Genomic DNA, 13,663 nt, shown 5'->3' with positions numbered 1-13,663 from the left:
AGCCGTGCGTTGGGACGGTCCCTCGCTCGCTCGCGAGACACATACGCTCGTGGGACCAGGCATCGCTTCCTTTTTCTTCCCTTCGTCTACCTTTCCCCTCTTCGTTTTCTGTGCGGTCGCCATGGATGCCCTCGCACTAGAAGGCCCTCCCGTGCCACACACCTGCGCTGCCGTGTGCGTGCTTCTGGATCCCCCAGATTGTGTTTCGACATACATCCGCCGCGCAGGGGCGGGACCGCGAGCCGCCATGGCTGGAGTCTCTCTCTTCCTCCCGCTCTGAAGTCAACCCTCACCTCTCGGGGCACACAAGGGCTGAAACGACACCTGGGCGGTGCTGCACTGGCGATGGATGGATGCAGCGACCAGCGACTAGCAGTGGCACCGGACTCACGGAGGTAATGGTGGAACCGCCAAATCCACCGCGGCAACCACTGCCAAAAAGTTTCAACCCTATTGAATAAAGCTTCAAGCGGCTACAGGGAAAGCTTCTTGCATTGCCCATCCGAGGAAAAGCTACAACCATTAACATGAAATGCTACAGCCATTAACATGAAATGCTACAACCTAAGGTGAAAAAAGCTTCAACCAAACGACCAGCGTCAAAAAGCTGCAACCGGCATCGCCCCGTGCTACCACCGTCGTCGGCAAAAACTACAACCAGCCATGGGAGAGCTGCAAGCCCGCGGCGACTCGTGTCACGGCTGACACTGCAAAAAGCTGCAACCGGCGTCGCCCTGTGCTACGACCATCTCCACGGAAGCTACAATCGGCCATGGTGGAGCTGCTAGCCTACGGCAACTCGTGTCATAGCTGGCAGTGCAAAAAGCTGGCCAGCGTCAACCCGTGCTGCAACGGTCGTCGGTGGAAGCTACAATCAGCCATGGCGAGCCGTGACCGAGCGCGACGGCACCGGAGATGCTACAACCCGTGCGAAACCGTCGGAGCTCCTTCTGGTGACCACGAGTAGGCGGGTGCTGTAACCGCCACGCCATGCGCTCGAACCGTCACTCGCCGTTGATTCAACCGGCTACGGCAGGAGCAACCACTAGCGAGGATGTTGCGACCGGCGGGCTGTTTTGCTGGAAGCGACGACGTGTTTTGCTGCATGGAGGCGGGTACACGCGGGGCACGAGCGATGCAAATCATCAAGCCAGCGAGGCGTCTGGTGAGCTGCACGGGGCGAGCGGCACAGTGAGCTGACAAGGAGCGCCATGGAGCTAGAGGCGGGAGGCCAAGAGGGGGCGAACAAGCAATCTGGGGATGTGCATGAACTGGTGTGGTCAGCGACAAAGAAGAAGGGGGATGTGCGCGAGGCTTTTCTAGAGGCTGAATCACGTGGTCCTGGGCGTGCGCATCGTGCGGCTGGGCTGCGACCGGCCCAAATTTGGGCCGGTGCGCCGACGCCTAGCACCCACCTTGTGTTTATTTGAAAACTGTCAATGGTTCAACTATTTATTTGCTCGTTTATGTTGATGATATATGCTTATTGCTGCAAAGAGTATGTTAGAGATTAATGAACTAAAGAAGCAATTGAGTATTGAAGTTGAGATGAAGGATTTGGGTGCAGCAAAGAAAATACTTGGCATGAAAATATCCAGAGATAGACCGTCTGAAAAAGTAAATCTAAGTCAGAAGGGATATATTGATAAAGTTTGTCATCGTTTTAATATGCATAATGCCAAGTCGGTGAGTACACCGTTAGCTGCACACTTCAAATTGTCATCAGCTTTATGTCCTAAGTCAGATTCTGATATTGAGTACATGTCTAGGGTTCCCTATTCGAGTGCAGTTGGTTCACTTATGTATGCCATGGTTTGTTCTCGTCCGGATTTATCTTATGCATTGAGTGTTGTCAGTAGATACATGGCTAATCCTAGAAAAGAGCATTGGAAAGCAGTTCAGTGGATTTTCAGATACCTGCGAGATACTTCTAATGCTTATTTACAGTTTGGGAAAACTGGAGATGGACTTGTTGGTTTTGTTGATTCTGATTTTGCTGGTGATTTGGATAAGAGAAGACCGCTCACAGGTTATGTTTTCACCATTGATGGTTGTGCTGTGAGTTGGAGAGCAACTTTGCAGTCTATTGTGGCTTGTTCCACTACTGATGCCGAGTATATGGCTATTTCTGAGGCATGCAAAGAAGCTATCTGGTTGAAAGGTTTGTACACTGAGCTTTGTGGAGATTCATCTTGCCCTACCATATTTAGTGACAGTCAAAGTGCTATATATCTTACCAAGAATCCAATGTACCATGAGAGAACAAAGCACATTGATGTCAGATATCACTATATTCAAGATGTTGTTGCTGAAGGTGATTTGAAGGTATGCAATATAAGTACTCATGATAATCCTGCTAATATGATGACAAAGCCAGTTCCGACCAATAAGTTTGAGCTTTGCTCAAGCTTAGTTAATTGGTATTTCTCCCTAGTCCTATGGACTTTGACGCACAAGGTGTTTATGCTGATTTGGATGGAGTTATTCACTTTCTTCGACTACTGGAGGGAATTTGGATCAAGGTGGAGATTGTTAAATTATGATCTAAATTCTAGTATCGTATTGGACTGGACGTAATACATACGGTGTGGGCCTTTGCGTTGGTACCGACGTGTACGAGTACAACTCGTTTATTTGTCCTACAAGGACTCTTATGTGTTGCCCCTCATATATACCCCATGTAGTCACACCTAAGATGGTCTGTCGTCTCGTGCTTGTAATACTCCTCTATCATAGTGATTGCGCCTTCGTGCGTCCGTGGTTTTCTCCCGCAAAGGGTTTCCACGTAAAAATCCGTGTCTCTTTGTCTCGTTTATTTCTCGTTATTATCTAACACAAAAGCATTGTGAGTATCTGCGGGTGAACTAGCTGACCAACTAGCGCAAAGGTTGAGCGTATTTCCTGGTACTTCCCAATCCCATGGTGCTCACCGTCCGATTGCCATGTAACATCTGGGTGCTGTATTACGGTTCGACGATTAATCCCTGTCCCTAGAGAAATTAACTGGGTTTGATAAATGGCTACGGAATATAATCAACAACTGGAAGAAAATGTTGAGTGAAAGGTTTATTCTGGATGCCTCCTAAGAGCATCTCCAATAGCCGCGCTAAAGCGTCGTGCGCAAAAAACCTGTTAGCGCGTGCGCTGCGGCTGGTTTTGCGCGCCCGCCGGCGCTGGCTCCAGCAGCGGCGCTATAATGCAGCGCGCGCGTGCCGCTCCAGCAGGGCGCAAAAATATAGCGCGCGCGCCGCACAAACCACATGTACATTTCAAAGAAGATGAGCAAAAATGGTCAAACAAACAAAATAAAAATCAATAACAAATAGTTCAAAATAAATCATTACAACTCAAACAAATAGTTTATCGTTTAGTACAACAACAAATAGTTCAAAATAAATTATTACAACACAACAAATAGTTCATGAACAATACAATGTCGAGTGCAGATATCATCATGCTCTTTGCCGTCCATGCCATGCCCACCACTCTTCAATTAGATCATTCTGAAGTTCCTTATGCGTTGCGGGACGCCGAATGGCATGATAGGAGGCAACAAAACGGGCTACCCTTTCAGCCCTCCGCCGCACTCGCACGGGATGTCCCAAGAGCTCATACTGTGAGTAGTCTAAATCTTGGCCACGCTCATTCTTAATGATCATGTTGTGCATGATCACACAAGCGTGCATGATGTACCAAAGCATTTTTTGATCCCAAAATCTTGCCGGTCCTCTCACAATAGCAAATTGGGCTTGCAAAATCCCAAATGCTCTCTCCACATCTTTTCTAGCCGCCGCCTGAGCATTGTGGAAATCAAGATTTTTCTTACCTTCCGGTTTTTTCAACGGCTTCACGAAGGTTTGCCACTTTGGATAGATGCCATCCGCTAGATAATAGCCATAGTTGTACGTACGGCCATTTGCTACAAACTGCACAGGTGGCAACTCACTGTTTGCAATCTTATTCATCAGTGGTGACCGGTTGACAACATTGATATCTTTCAAAGATCCGGGCATTCCAAAGAATGCATGCCAAAGCCAAGTCTCCTGATCGGCCACCGCTTCAAGGATTATAGTGGAACCCTTTTTTTGGCCGTGGAATTGCCCATGACATGCCTTTGGACAATTCTTCCAACTCCAATGCATGCAATCTATTGAGCCAAGCATGCCAGGAAAGCCGCGCGCTTTGTTCATCGCCAATAGCCTTGCGGCGTCTTCAGCAGTGGGAGATCTCAAATACTCCTCGCCAAACACTTGCACAATTCCCACTGCAAAGCGCTTGACACACATGATGGCTTGGCTCTCACCCATAGCCAAATGATCATCAACTAGATCAGCCGGGATACCGTATGCCAACATACGCAAAGCGGCTGTCACCTTCAGATAGCTATGCCCGAGCTCTCCGGCGGCATTCCTCCTTTGCTGGAAAAAACGGTCATGGCTCGCTAGTTTCTCTGCAATGCGCCTGAACAAGTCGGTGCTCATCCTAAACCGGCAACGAAAATACGACTCCGGGTATGTGGGATTCTCCACGAAATAGTTCTTCATCAATCTGTTATGGGCATCAATCCTATCTCTCCAAATTTTCTCCCGACCCATAACCGAACCACCGTGCTTCGGTTTTTTATTGATATGCATAGCTACGATCATTGCAAGATCCTCCTCCTCTTCCATATCAAATTCTTCTTCGGAAGAATCATACGACGAACTCATCTACAATGTTCAATACTATACTATAAAAACTACAATTCAAAACATGCACCAAATTCATGAAGTTTGAGCAATACATACCTTGTAGGCGTTTTGTCAAACACCTTGCGGGCGCGGCGCGGCAGCGAGCGCTCGGGCGTTGTTCCTCGGACGACGGAGGCGCGCGGGCGCCGGCGGTACTAGGAGGGGATGGGCGGAAGCGCGGGCGCGCGGGGTTAGGCCGGGGAAGCCTGAGACGGTCGCCGGGGTGCGCGGGCGGCGGCGGCGGTGCGGCCGGTCGGGGGTGGAAGCGCGAGAGGAAGAGCGGGCGCGAGCGCACGAGTGTGCCGCGCGCTGTAGTGGGCGTCTGAAATACGCCGCGCGGGTAAGTGTTTTTCACCGCGCGCCCAACCTGTTTTAGCGCGCGCGCCGTTTTTGCGCGACCGCTGGAGCGCCCTGACGCGTTGCGCGCGCGCTAAAACGACCTATTTTACGGCGCGGCACTAGTTTAGCGCGGCTGTTGGAGATGCTCTAAGCCTAGATCATTGCTCCATGAGCGCACATTGTGATGGATGTTATGTGGAAAACAACACCAAAAACATGTTGGCCAAACAGTGCATGCATATATGTTTTGATATCTATATGTGCTCTCTGTATTTTTCTTTTTAGTCGAAGTTTAGTCTCAAAATCTAGATGCAATGGTTTTCCTCTCCACGTGATTGTTTAGTGGCCATTTATAATCCCTAAGCTTTTGTGTTCTTTGGAGGCTAGAAACCATGAATGTCATTGCCACGCGTGACACTCTGATCTCTCCAACACACAGCGACAACATCAGCTTCTCTTAGCTGAATAATTTCAGCCTATCACGCACAAGCCAGCAAAACACAGAAAACGTCAGCATGTTGGAAGAGTATATATTTAGGGTAAGGTTTATTCCTGATGCCTCCTAGTAAGTCCTAACCTTGGGCCAACATACTGGCTACTCGAGCGACCTCTCCGCGATCACAGAAAACAACACTGAATAAAGATATGTTGGACATACGGCATTATATCATGTTCATGTGTACATATTATTCTGCAGTTTTCTTTTCAGTCCATGTTCAGTCTCAGGCGTGATGGCTTGGTCGCCATTTTCAGTCCCCAAACTCATTTATTAAAGGGTAACATCATTGCTCAACTTGGTGCTAGGCAGGCTCATGGTGCTCGTCAGTAACCGCCATGTGTCGATGCAGTAAAAATGAAGGCTGTTGCATTTGGACATCTCTATAAAAAAAATCTCTCAAAAATGGGCTTGCGGCACTGGCCCTTTTTAAAGGCTGAGCTTTGAGCTGCTCAAGTCCAGATTAAGAAGCCCAATCTTCATTTGGTAGGAAAAAAAGAAGCACAGTCCTAAAACACGAACAACCGAGCTTCACCTACCACCAATCGTACAACTTCACTTACCACCAGTCGTACAAAATTTACTCTCTTGATTGCTAATAAAAGGACATTCACGATGGTACTCGCAACTCATTTACACCCTTCATCTGCCCCTGGCTCTCCGTCGTCGTACGTGCTCCTCGGCCCCCTATTTAAATCTCAAGCTCCACAACACCACAAGTGAGGAAGTATCAGCATATCTCACGAGCACGACACAATGAGAGCGAGTAGAATCTAGAGCAATGGCCAAGAAGTGCTCTGACGCTACTCTGCTTCGTGCCATCCGCCAGGGCCGTGCCTGCTGACTTGGTAGCGCGATGGGCAGAAAAAACGACTTCGTGGGCATGGTAGGTATGGGGAACCGTTAGGGCCTCCCACCCGTCGGGGGTGGCTATGGCAGGGGATTCAGCGAAAAGAATGACCACGTCTTTTTACTGTCGTCACGGCTCAATAGGCTAAAATCGTACGATGCTTTACGAGTAACTGCCAGGATGGCTGCATGATAATGGGCCTCAGCAACAGTAGTGACAACATTTGAAAAAGGTCGGGAGCGTCCACCAAGTGGGAATTTTTGGTGGCGCTGGCGGTGTTTGTTTCGGCGGCTTCAGGCCAACTTCACTGCGCGACCCCAAATGGACGCTTGTTTGTTCGGATTCTGTCCGTTTGAGTAGGGCAATGGGTCGTGTCCGGGCCTGTCCTGGGATGCGGTGGCCATGCGCCCAGCGCGCAGTCACATCCGTTTGCCCCATCTCGTCCGCCAGGGCCTAAAATGCCTATATTTTCATATGAAAACAAGTTTGCACGTCCAAATATTAATTATTTGAAAATTAAAATAGTTTTACAACCCAATCAAAATTGTCTCTAATAAAGATAGTTTTACAACCAAATCGAAATTGTCTTGAATGAACATAAAACGAACCAATACATGCCTTTCCATTTGAAAACGGCGACGGAAATTATCCGGCTTGAAGAGCGGTTTGTTGGAAAAGTAATCGGCATAGAGTAGGGCGTGGCCTCTCTCCCTGTTGCGCTTCAGGTTAGGAGCACGGCCAAGGACTGACCCCCTATACCGAGGAAGCTGCCGTTGAATGTGGTCGTGAACGACCAGTGCAGCCACCACAAGATCTTCATCATCCGACGATGAATCGTCCCATGAACAAAGGAAGTGGTGGAAGAAGAACTCGTCTCCACTGTCCATACCTTTGTGGGTAAAATGTCAAACACCTTGCGGTCGTGGTGGCGAAGAGGCCGCGATGATCACCTCGACGCAACAGGGGTGGTTGCCGGCCGGCTACTGGCCTCTCTGGAGCCGTCGGAAGCTGCCGCGGCCGCCATGGTACGTCGCCGGCTGTCGTGTCTCCTCTGCCACCGGCAAAGACGGCGACGGCCAAACCTCCTCCGATCGACGGTCAAAACTATGGCGAAAGCGCGGGCGTGGTGTCGGCCATGTCTACACGTGGTTTGGTATGGACGGCCGGGGGTTGCGCGGTGAGGAGGCGGCCGGAGAATAGCGGCGGCGCCGGCGGCGGGGCAGGGCGGGAGAGAGAGGGTCGAAGCGTTGGGAAGGAGGGACTGCTAGTGTCCCCGACAGGCAGGCCACGGGGGGACAAGGGCGTGCGTCGCGGCCGTCCGTGTGCATCCGTTTCACACCAAACCGAGCGCAACTTTGGACCGGGGATGGGTCGAAAACGGATGGATTCCGGACATTTGTCCGTTTGAGGCCACGCGTTGGGCCGCGCTATTCGTCCGATTTACCCCAAATGGACGCATCCGGACAAGATGGGGTCACGCGGTGAAGTTGGCCTCATCACTGGTTGCGGGGCTTCATTTGGACGTGGAGGCGCCAGCCGTGTCAGATCAACTCCTTAGCTACCTGAGTCTCCGCGTCATGCAGTATTACCTCGCACACAGTTTGGTTGCGTCATCCGTAATATTTTTTCTTTTTTGTCTCACAATAATTTTACAAAGCTTTTTTTGAATGTCCGCCGACGTGGAAATGTAACGTTTTGTATTCCGCACTAAGTGATTAGTGCGAAAGTTCTATCACGATGGCCGTTTCTAGTCTCGGCGTATTTAGGCTCGGGTGTGATTTGTGGTGTACATGTACTTAAGGATGCTGTGATTGTTATTAGAGCATCTACAATAGAAATGTAGATGGAAAAACAAACTTTTGCATCTCCGAGGTTTAAAAAAATTCTCCTCCAACAGATGATGTCGATGCAAAAAGATTTACATCTCCGCCTTCCGGAGATGTAAAATAGAACACGTCGAGTTGTAAATCGAGTTGTAAAGATCTAGTGTTTTTTTTTGAACTAGTTAATTGCCCGGGCGTTGCCATGGGGCAATATGAAGAAAAAAGGTTTCCTCTACTTTATATTGCTATAAAGCAGCCAACATTCCATTACATCCGAGCGAACATATACAAACACACACCACCACACATAACACACCCAGCCAAGGCAAGATACAAAGACGTCGGGCACCGACACATCACCCCAACAACAACGAAGCTATCTGCGAAGACCGCTTGGAGTCGACATAGACCTCCATGGAGCGCAAGTCACCATGAAGCCCCGCGACAACCCTCCGCCCCCGCCCATTTAGCTGTCCCGTGCCAGCCCACCTCGGGCAGAGAGGAAACAGAGCCCCACCGTCATCTACGTCGGCCAGGCTTTGCCCGACGGCAAGGGAGAGGGGCTGGAGGGTGGGGGTAGCTGGCAGTGCACCTAGGTTTGCCCTCGGTCATCTGCGGGGACGACGCGACCACAGGGTAATATCAATCGTGTCACATGTACTCGCTATTTTTCTTGTTTGGCTAGTGTCAACTTATTTCTGCAACGTTAGATCATTCTGTTTGTTATTTTGCTACTTATTCACACTTCTTATAATACATCGCACTCTTGAGGGATTGTTTGATTAATGCCTTCCTCAATCCCCAATTATGTCATTAACTCGCTATTTTTCTTGTTTGGCTAGTGTCAACTTATATATGCAACGTTAGATCACTCTGTTTGTTATTTTGCTACTTATTCACACTTCTTATAATACATCGCATGCTTGAGGGATTGTTTGATTAATGCCTTCCGCACCCCCCCCCCTCCCCCCCTCCAAGTGAAAAACAACATTTATTACTAAGCATTATGACCCACCACATCAATGGACACCTTTCCTCTCTAGCCCAATGCAACGATACACATCTCAGCTCATCTCTTCTTTACCCAAATATATAGACAGAAATTGTGTAAGACTACTCGCCTCCATGGAGATTTAATTTCTAGGTCTTGTCCCAATTCCTCAATCCAGTTTCTCCCCCAACAGTGTTCTCTCCTTTCTGGACTGTTCCATTGATGTTTGAACTGCCAACCAACCATCGCGTGGACTGCTTGTTGCCGCTCTTAGGCCAACTCCACCGCGCGACCCTATCCTGTCCGCCCTGGTCCGTTTGGGGTAAAAGGGACAAAGGAGGCGGCCCAGAGCGCGCGCGCAAACAGACTTTTGTCCGTTTTGTGTCCGCTTTCGTCCCATCCGCGGCCCAAGTTTGCGCTACTTTTGGGGTGAAACGGACACCACGCAGACGCGTGGGTCGTCTGCGCGTGTCCTCCCCTGGCCCGCCCGTCGGTGGCACAGGACGGGCCTTTTTCTATCCGCCCCCCTCCTCCCTCCGGCCGCATCCACCCCACTCTTCCACACTCTTCCCCTCTCTCTCCCCCTCGCCGCCGCCGGCCGCCCGCTGCCATTGCAGCCGTGCTCTTTTAGCTTCGGTGCATGTTTGTGCTCTTGGATTAGACTAGTGGTGCTAACTTTAAGTTTTTTTGTGTAGACCGGATGCAAGTTTTGGTATTGGGAAGAAGAGTACATCGATATGTTGATAGAGCGAAATGTAGTGCATGTTCGTGCACTTTTAGCTAGCTTAGAAGCTTTAGATGAGACAAGTGCATTTGTTGCTAGATTAGAGCCTAGGCACGATACTACGTGCGAAGAAGCAACAAGGTACGATACTACGTGTGAGGAAGCAACGTCGACTTCTGGCTTGAAGAAGAAAGGAGGGGGCAACGTCGTGCCTCCTCCACAGATCAACAATGAGTGCATCGAGAAGGCGCTAACCCAACTCAAGGGAGCAGTTATGGAAGTTGGGTATCTTCTCAAATGTATTCTTGTGGTTCTTGTTTTCTTTGGCCTTGTTTTACTAGTCAAAATGTGATGATGTATTGTTATGTACCGAAAATGAATGATAGAAAAAGTTTAAGGACTTGCAAAGAAATATATGCGGACAGGATGGGGCAAATGGATGCGGCCGCGCGCTGGGCGCATGGCCACCGCATCCCAGGACAGGCCCGGACACGACCCCAAACCCCTACCCAAACGGACCGAAACTGGACAAAACGGACGTCCGTTTGGGGTCGCGCGGTGGAGTTGGCCTTACATATGCATGAAAGAGTTGCTTCCTTCCCGTGTTGGTGTTGCGATGTAAGCCTTTGCTGACGCTCCTACATATGCAGGAAAGAGTTGCTTCCTTCTCGTGTTGATGATGTGTTGTACGCCATGGCCGAAGCCCAAGGAGACGATGACCAATGAGCTTAAAAGTGAAATCCTGCCAAAGGACATGAGCAAGGTACATGTGAATTTTGATTGCCATGGAAACTTGATTCACATGTTCTGACTGCTGGCCATGGGAGTTAACCAGTTGTATATGAGTTTTTTTTGCAAAAGGGTTAACTTGTTATATAAAGTACTATAAACTAAAGAAACATGATTCATACCATCAGATGTTAAACCAGTCAACCACATTATGGTTATATCAATTAAAGAAACATGAAACTGGCAAGCAACAGTAATTATTGAATTATCGTTTCACAATTATTATCTTTTTAATTTTATGTTGCGAGAATTGCCTGTTTTTGACTTTCATGCATATTTCTCTTTTAATTTGAAAATTGCCACCCCTTAGTTGCTCATCACTTTCCGTCACTGTTCATACCAAACATCACTTGTAAACAGGAACCAAAAACATTAGCTAGACCATCTATACAGCTACAATGGTGACAGCCAGGGGGATGAGTGTGTATTAGCATCAAAATACTCGTTTGAAATCAATGATGGAACAAAAAGGCCATAATGCAATATTGATTTTTTATACAATAGCCAATATAAAAAAAAATTCAAACTTGGTTGCCTCCTCAAATTTGTACAAGCACTTTTTTTACTTTCTGTGAACCTTTCCACTCTGGTTGCTCCCCCAACAACCATTGTATCCAGCACTTTTTATTCTATATAATGAAAATGACACACAGTAGGGCTTTACCCTACTGTTTTATGGTCAAAAAAAATCTGTACAAGCAACTGATATAAGCAGCAGCCCCTACTCGCACATGTGCCACAATGTCGCATGACCCGGGCGACTTGCCGAGCAAATCCCAAGAAGCTACAAAGTCCACATCACTGCATCAGTAATGGCTATACTAATCTTGAGAATCTCTCAAAATCCAATAATCAAAATGTGCAAAAGACATCAGGTACACATAATAAAAATTTAAGAATATGTTATTGCAAGTTAAGTTTGTGCAAACTACAAATGATTTCATATGAAGGAAACACCACATCATACACCCTTCTGGAAATAGAGAACAAGGTAGATGGAATAAGCTCTAATATTGTATCAAAAAATGATATGTGTAGGTAGAGCAATCAGTCCTACCATCACAAAAAAAACTTGCTGGCCACGAAGCTATCAATTTTACTGGAAGGGGCTTACTGTTTACAACCTGCTCCACTGGTCCCCTGCACCCCTAAGGTTGTTTCTTTCTGGCACTAAGATCACTCCCAATCTTTCCAGGACCTGATAAGATACATTAAGAGAAAAACGAGAAGCAGTTAATGAAGGAAGATGAGCATCCTACATGAAGGTGACAGCTCTATTACAGTACCAGTGCATTGCCGTTCAGTTTGAAGACCGAGTATAACAGGCTAAGCCTACAAAGAACAATCTAATATCATGAAGCTCAACTACTGAAGTGGGATGGGCACCACAAGATGTGTAATTTTAGAAGAAAAACTTGGAACAGAAGTAGTAATACTTATAAATGGAAAACAACGCTAAGTGGTTTAGCTTTGAAAAGGTACCTGAATCCACTTGTAGACACACTCAAGGACTGGAATTCTGCAATCATCACCATGTGAGAACGAGTTAAGAAAAGGATAGCACCTAAACTTCTAGAATATATGTCTCTTGATCAAATTGTTACTTTCTGAAAATTGTTTCTTGACCATCAATGCCCATTTTAGAATCCCAAATGGAGACGATGCTATGAGATGTGCCTCTTTTTGTTTGATTTATGTAAAATGCAATTTCTTATGCACAGAGAAGTAACTAATTCACAAAACCATATATATGAGAGAGCAACATGGAGGGAATTATAAGCTTATGCATAGGCTTCCTGTACAGGAAAAGTTGCCAACAAATAGCAGCTACTTCAAATGCAGAGGCTTACCGTGCAACTAATATTTGCCATACATCCCCAGCTTTGAAATATTTGTTGTGATTAAGATGTCAATGCAGAGGCTTCTATCTCTGCATCCACCACAGAATATTTGTACAAGATAGGAGACATTAATAGCAGGGGTGGATCCAAGACAAATATTTGTTGCCACCATATTTTCCTTGGATACCAAAAATTAATAGTAGCAAAGCAAAAGGGGTTCTGATTTCCTGTGACACATTGTAAAATAAATATGGTGGTTGCTTACTGTACAGAAAAAAGAGTGGGTCTTCTGATCCTATCATTACTACAAAGAAAGATTAGATACGAGGCCGAAATCACACACACACACACACACACACACATGTAATGTGACCATCCTTGGAATCGTACCAAGAACACGAGGGAGGGTGTGACTTGAAACTTGAGAGGGAAAGCAAACCTGCTTTACCCCGAAGCCGAGACAGCGCATGAGCCAGCCGCTACACAAACTTCGTCATGCTCGATTGCTTCGTCCTCCACAGCTCGTGCCTGCGACCATGAATCCATGAAAGACGGGCATGTAAAAATCACATCATTACTACAAAGAAAGATTAGATACGAGGCCGAAATCACACACACACACACACACATGTAATGTGACCATCCATGGAATCGTACCAAGAACACGAGGGAGGGTGTGACTTGAAACTTGAGAGGGAAAGCAAACCTGCTTTACCCCGAAGCCGAGACAGCGCATGAGCCAACCGCTACACAAACTTCGTCATGCTCGATTGCTTCGTCCTCCACAGCTCGTGCCTGCGACCATGAATCCATGAAAGACGGGCGTGTAAAAATCTATGAGTGGATCCAAATTGTCGAGATAGGAGGATCTTATAGAAGGAGATGCCCACCCATGGCGGCGGCTCTGTCCGGAGCCGATGGCGGGTTAAACTTTGGATCGTGGGATGGCACCTGTGATTGGAGAGGAGGGGCGTGGTGGGAGACGCCCGAGCCGCAGCGTAGGCTGTTGGCGGTCGCCGTTGGGGAGGCGACATATTGGAGGAAAGCCGCCAGGGGTCGGCCCTGTGGGGGAAGGCAGCC

The 13,663-nt window shown here is 47.8% G+C and overlaps 1 long non-coding RNA gene across 1 annotated transcript; it reads right to left on the bottom strand.

The window, feature by feature from the left end:
- Window positions 1-11,282: 11,282 nt before the first annotated feature.
- LOC123117277 (uncharacterized) lies at window positions 11,283-13,304 on the bottom strand. Its single transcript, XR_006457335.1, has 4 exons — window positions 12,593-13,304; window positions 12,225-12,261; window positions 12,029-12,074; window positions 11,283-11,940 (listed from the first exon to the last, which is right to left on the bottom strand). It is a non-coding gene; the product is annotated as an uncharacterized lncRNA (long non-coding RNA).
- Between the last annotated feature and the right edge of the window lie 359 nt (window positions 13,305-13,663).

Source organism: Triticum aestivum, chromosome 5B (genome assembly GCF_018294505.1).
Source record: "Triticum aestivum cultivar Chinese Spring chromosome 5B, IWGSC CS RefSeq v2.1, whole genome shotgun sequence".
Taxonomy (NCBI): Eukaryota; Viridiplantae; Streptophyta; class Magnoliopsida; order Poales; family Poaceae; genus Triticum; species Triticum aestivum.
Note: the sequence above shows the minus strand (reverse complement) of the source record. Positions and strands in the feature narration are given on the sequence as shown.